Raw genomic sequence first — 6,711 nt, 5'->3', positions numbered from 1 at the left:
AGGCAAGAATACTGGAGTGAGTTGCTATTTCCTACTCCAGGGGATCTTCCTGACCTAGGGATCCAACGCACATCTCTTGCATCTCCTACACTGGCAGAAGGATTCTTTACTACTGTGCCCTCTGGGAAACAAAAAAGGCATATTAACCCAGTAAAAATGATAACCTCTGGTGTCTTAATTATGGCATCCAAACATCATTTTCTATTAAAACTAGAAGTCCTAGTAGAAATAGTTTATATTTATGCTGGGATAAAATATTTAGAAGATGAATCTGAAACAAAATCTCACAGTAAGACAAAGACTACTGCATTTGTCTATAAAGAAATTAGGAAGAAGAGCCTCACACTGGTCAAAAGTAGAACAAGTTTCAATAGCAATAGTAACTGTAAGAGATTAGGCCATACCACAGTAAGTCTCAGTGTTTGCAAAGATTCAGAAACAAAATGTACTTTGGACAGCTTGAGATAATGCTAGTGATATTACCAGATATTTGAATACTGATAAATAAAGGTGGGAATGGTAGAAAATCAGGCATTTATCTTCATTGTAATAAACATACTTCAAAGTAACGCAAGAGCTGATGAAAAGAATTATCTTTCCTATGGAGATGGTATAGCTAATAAATGAAAAGTGAATGATATTAGAATATTACCTATTTATAATCTCTAATGAAATACAAGTTCTAAGCAATAATAAATAATGGTGATTTGTATGACATAAACATAGAAAAATAGACTTTGCATACTTTCTCTAAAAAATGCATGATTAAATCTCACCTGCGTCTACCAAATTCTCAAGGTCTAAATGCAACTAAAGGGAAAGCAAAGATGAACATTTTAAATAAATCAATGAACAAGCAAATCCAGAAACTAGGTATGTTATTATATGTTACTTAACAGGCAAATTGCAAAGCAAAAAGGGAGGGAAAGAGAGAAAATAAATGACATTAATAAGAAACAAGTTATGATACTCTAAAAACATAAACACTTTATTGAATACAAGATATAAACTATAAAACAAACACACAGCAAAGATATGTGATTACTGGCTAGATATTTCATGACATTAAAGTATTACTGTTATTTCTTTACATACAATAATGGCATTTTGATACATGAAGATTATCAATATATTTTAAACATAGTTAATGAACTATTTCTATTTGCTTTTAGCATTTTATTTTATATTGGAATGTAATTGATCAATAATGTAATAATACTTTCAGGTGTACAGGAAAGTGATGCAGTTATACATACATAAGATCTATTCTTTTTTCAAATTCTTTTAACATTTGTGTTATTACAGAATACTGAACAGCATTCCCTGTGGTATACCTTTGGTCCTGGGTTTTATCTATTTTAAATACAGCAGTGTTTACACGCCAATTCAAAACTCCCATCTATCCCTTTCCCCCACACTTCAGTTCAGTTCAGTCGTTCAGTCATGTCCGACTCTTTGCGACCCCACGAATCGCAACACGCCAGGCCACTCTGTCCATCACCAACTCCTGGAGTTTACTCAAACTCATGGCCATTGAGTCAGTGATGCCATCCAGCCATCTCATCCTCTGTCGTCCCTTTCTTCTCCTGCCCCTAATTCCTCCCAGCATCAGGGTCTTTTCCAATCAGTCAACTCTTCGCATGAGGTGGCCAAAATATTGGAGTTTCAGTTTCAGCATCAGTCCTTCCAATGAACACCTAGGACTGATCTCCTTTAGGATGGACTGGTTGGACCTCCTTGCAGTCCAAGTGATTCTCAAGTCTTCTCCAACACCATAGTTCAAAAGCATCAATTCTTCAGTGCTCAGCTTTCTTCACTGTCCAACCCTCACATCCATACATGACCACTGGAAAAACCATCCTTGACTAGATGGACCTTTCTTGGCAAAGTAACGTCTCTGCTTTTGAATATGGTATCTAAATTGGCCATAACTTTCCTTCCAAGGAGTAAGTGTCACTTAATTTCATGGCTGAAAGAACAGATAAGAAAGCCTTCTTCAGCGATCAATGCAAAGAAATAGAGGAAAACAACAGAATGGGAAAGACTAGAGATCTCTTCAAGAAGATTAGAGATACCGAGGGAAAATTTCATGCAAAGATGGGCTTGAAAAAGGACAGAAATGGTATGGACCTAACAGAAACAGAAGATAACAAGAAGAAGTGGCAAGAATACACAGAAAAACTGTACAAAAAAGATCTTCATGACCCAGATAATCATGATGGTGTGATCACTGACCTAGAGCCAGACATCCTGGAATATGAAGTCAAGGGGGCCTTAGAAAGCATCACTACGAACAAAGCTAGTGGAGGTGATGGAATTCCAATGGAACTAATTCAAATCCTGAAAGATGATGCTGTGAAAGTGCTGCACTCAATATGCCAGCAAATTTGGAAAACTCAGCAGTGTCCACAGGACTGGAAAAGGTCAGTTTTCATTCCAATCCCAAAGAAAGGCAATTACAAAGAATGCTCAAATTACCACACGACTGCACTCATCTCACATGGTAGTAAAGTAATGCTCATAATTCTCCAAGCCAGGCTTCAGCAATATGTGAAACTCGAACTTCCTGATGCTCAAGCTGGTTTTAGAAAAGGCAGAGGAAACAGAGATCAAATTGCCAACATCTGCTGGATCATGGAAAAAGCAAGAGAGTTCCAGAAAAACATCTATTTCTGCTTTATTGACTATGCCAAAGCCTTTGACTGTGTGGATCACAATAAACTGTGGAAAATTCTGAAAGAGATGGGAATACCAGACCACTTGACCTGCCTCTTGAGAAATCTGTATGCAGGTCAGGAAACAACAGTTAGAACTGGACATGGAACATCAGACTGGTTCCAAATAGGAAAAGGAGTACGTCAAGGCTGTATATTGTCACCCTGCTTATTTAACTTATATGCAGAGTACATCATGAGAAATACTTGACTGGAAGAAGCACAAGCTGGAATCAAGATTGCTGGGAGAAATATCAATAACCTCACATGTGCAGATGACACCACCCTTATGGCAGAAATTGAAGAGGAACTAAAAAGCCTCTTGATGAAAGTGAAAGAGGATATTGAAAAAGTTGGCTTAAAGCTCAACATTCAGAAAACGAAGATCATGGCATCTGGTCCCATTACTTCATGGGAAATAGATGGGGAAACAGTGGAAACTGTGTCAGACTTTGGTTTTGGTCTCCAAAATCACTGCAGATGGTGACTTCGGCCATGAAATTAAAAGACGCTTACTCATTGGAAGGAAAGTTATGTCCAACCTAGATAGCATATTCAAAAGCACAGACATTACTTTGCCAACAAAGGTTCGTCTAGTCAAGGCTATGGTTTTTCCTGTGGTTATGTATGGATGTGAGAGTTGGACTGTGAAGAAGGCTGAGCGCCAAAGAATTGATGCTTTTGAACTGTGGTGCTGGAGAAGACTCTTGAGAGTCCCTTGGACTGCAAGGAGATCCAACCAGTCCATTCTGAAGGAGATCAGCCCTGGATTTCTTTGGAAGGAATGATGCTAAAGCTGAAACTCCTGTACTTTGGCCACCTCATGCGAAGTGTTGACTCATTGGAAAAGACTCTGATTCTGGGAGGGATTGGGGGCAGGAGGAGAAGGGGACGACAGAGGATGAGATGGCTGGATGGCATCACTGACTCGATGGATGTGAGTCTGAGTGACTTCCAGGAGTTGGCGATGGACAGGGAGGCCTGGTGTGCTGCGATTCATGGGGTTGCAGAGTCGGACACGACTGAGTGACTGAACTGAACTGAACTGAGTGATTTTGGAGCCCCCAAAATGAAGTCTGACACTGTTTCCATTGTTTCCCCATGGCCTTGACTAGACGGACCTTTGTTGGCAAAGCAATGTCTCTGCTTTTCAATATTCTGTCTAGGTTGGTCATAACTTTCCTTCCAAGGAGTAAGCGTCTTTTAATTACATGGCTGCAGTCACCATCTGCAGTGATTTTGGAGCCCAAAAAAATAAAGTCTGACACAGTTTCCACTGTTTCCCCATCTATTTCCCATGAAGTGATGGGACCAGATGCCATGATCTTCGTTTTCTGAATGTTGATCTTTCAGCCAGCTTTTTCACTCTCCTCTTTTACTTTCATCAAGAGGCTTTTTAGTTCCTCTTCACTTTCTGCCATAAGGGTGGTGTCATCTGCATATCTGAGGTTATGGATATTTCTTCCAGCAATCTTGATTCCAGCTTGTGCTTCTTCCAGCCCAGCGTCCCCCCACTTTTAATCCCCAATAACATATTTTTCTCTAAGTCTGTGAGAAAAAATAAGTTCATTTGTATCATTTTTTTTTAGATTGTGCATACAAGCTATATCATAACATATTTGTTTTTCTTTTTATGGCTTTCTTCGCTTAGTGTGATAATTTCCAGGTCCATCTATGTTTCTGCAAATGGCATTATTTCATTTTTTCAATTAAGAAAATGACAAGAGTAACATACATATTGACTTTTCCTTATTTTTAAATAGATTAAATGTTCCAGCCAAAATAAATAGACTGGTTGAATGGATACTGACACAAGATCTGTATATATACTGTCTACAAGAGACCCACTTCAGATCTAGGGACACCTACATACTGAAAGTCAGGGAAAGTAGGAAGATATTTCAAGCAAATGGAAAATTGGACTGGACTAAATAGACTAAAATAAAGACGATTACAAGAGACAAAGGAGAATACTACATAATGATCAATCAAAAAAGAATATATAACACTTGTAAATATATTTGTTCCAAACATAGGGCACCCTTGAAATTCAATACTCATTTATGATAAAAAATCTACAGAAAGTGGGAATAGAGGGAACATGACTACTCAAAATGAAGCCCATGTATGATAAACCAAAAGTTAATATCACCCTCAGCTGAGAACATTTCCTCTGAGATCAGGAAGAAGACAAGGTATCCGCTCTCACCACTTTTATTCAACACAATTTTGGAAGCCTTCACCATGGCAATCAGGGATGAAAAAAAAATAAAAGTAATTTAAATTGGAAAAAAAGTAAAACTATTACTTGGTTGCAAATGTCATGATGCTGTACATAGAAAATCCTAAGTATTCTGTAAGAAAAGACTAGAGCTTATCAATGAAGTTGGTAAAGGTGAGTGATACAAAATTAATGCACAGAAATCTGTTGCATTTATATACACTAACAAGAAAAGATCAAAAAGAGAATTTAAAGAAATAATCCCATTTACCACTGTATCATAAAAGAACATCTAGGAATAAACCTACCTAAAGAAACAAAAAACTTGTACTCAGAAAACTATAAGGTGCTGATAAAAGAAACTGAAGATGACACAAACAGATGGAAAGATATATAACATTCTTGGATTAGAAAAATTATCTCAAAATGACTATACTATCCAATATAATCTATAGCATCAATGCAAGCCCTATCAAATCACCAATGGCATTTTTCATAGAACTACCACAAAAAAAAAAAAATCTTAAAACTTGTGTGGAAATATAAAAGACCTTGTATAGACAAAGCAATCTTGAAAAAGGAAAACAGAGCTGGAGAAATCAAGTTTCCTGACTTGTGGTTATACTGTGAAGCTATAGTCATCCAATCAGTATGGTACTGGTGCAACAGAAGAAAATTAATAGTAGAAACAGAGATCCACTAGTGACAGGACAGAAAGCGAAGAGATAAACCCATACATCTATGATCAATTAATTTATGACAAAAGAGGCAAGACTACACAATGGAGGAAAGACATGGTCTCTTCAATAAATGATGCCAGGAATACTGGTTCAGATAAGATCAGATCAGATCAGTCGCTCAGTCGTGTCCGACTCTTTGCGACCCCATGAACTGCAGCACCCCAGGCCTCCCTGTCCATCACCAACTCCCGGAGTTCACCCAGACTCACGTCCATGGAGTCAGTGATGCCATCCAGCCATCTCATCCTCTGTCGTCCCCTTCTCCTCCTGCCCCCAATCCCTCCCAGCATCAGAGTCTTTTCCAATGAGTCAACTTTTCACATGAGGTGGCCAAAGTACTGGAGTTACAGCTTCAGCATCACTCCTTCCAAAGAAATCCCAGGGCTGATCTCCTTCAGAATGGACTGGTTGGATCTCCTTGCAGTCCAAGGAACTCTCAAGAGTCTTCTCCAACACCACAGTTCAAAATCATCAATTCTTCAGTGCTCAGCCTTCTTCACAGTCCAGACCCAGCAATCCCACTCCTGTGTATATATCCAGGGAAAACTATGGTTCAAAAGGATGCATGCACCCTATGTTCATTGAAGCAATTTTTACAATATCCAAGACATGGAAGAAACCTAAATATCCATGGCAGAGGAATGGATATAGAATATAAGGTATATATTCAGTGGAGTATTACTCAGTTTAAAGTTATGCCTGGAGTTTGCTTTAAAATAATCTAAGAGGAGTATGTGAATGATAATTTAAATTAAATATCACTGTTCAAAGTTTGAATGGTAATGGGATTGGGTTGTACTTATCAATAATTACCTTAAATGTAAATGGGTTAAATGCTTCAACCAAAAGACAAAAACTGGCTGAATAGATTGAAAAAAAAGAAAAAAAGACCCCTATATATGCTGCCTACAAGAGACTCACCTCAAATTTAGGGACCCATGCAGACTGAAAGTGAAGGGTTGGAAAAAGACATTTCATGCAAATAGAGGCCAAAGGAAAGCAGGAGTATCAATACTCATATCAGATAAAATATACT

This window comes from Bos grunniens, chromosome 12 (genome assembly GCF_055505025.1).
Source record: "Bos grunniens cultivar Pamir isolate PY7600 chromosome 12, Bosgru_T2T1.0, whole genome shotgun sequence".
Lineage (NCBI taxonomy): Eukaryota > Metazoa > Chordata > Mammalia > Artiodactyla > Bovidae > Bos > Bos grunniens.
Note: the sequence above shows the minus strand (reverse complement) of the source record.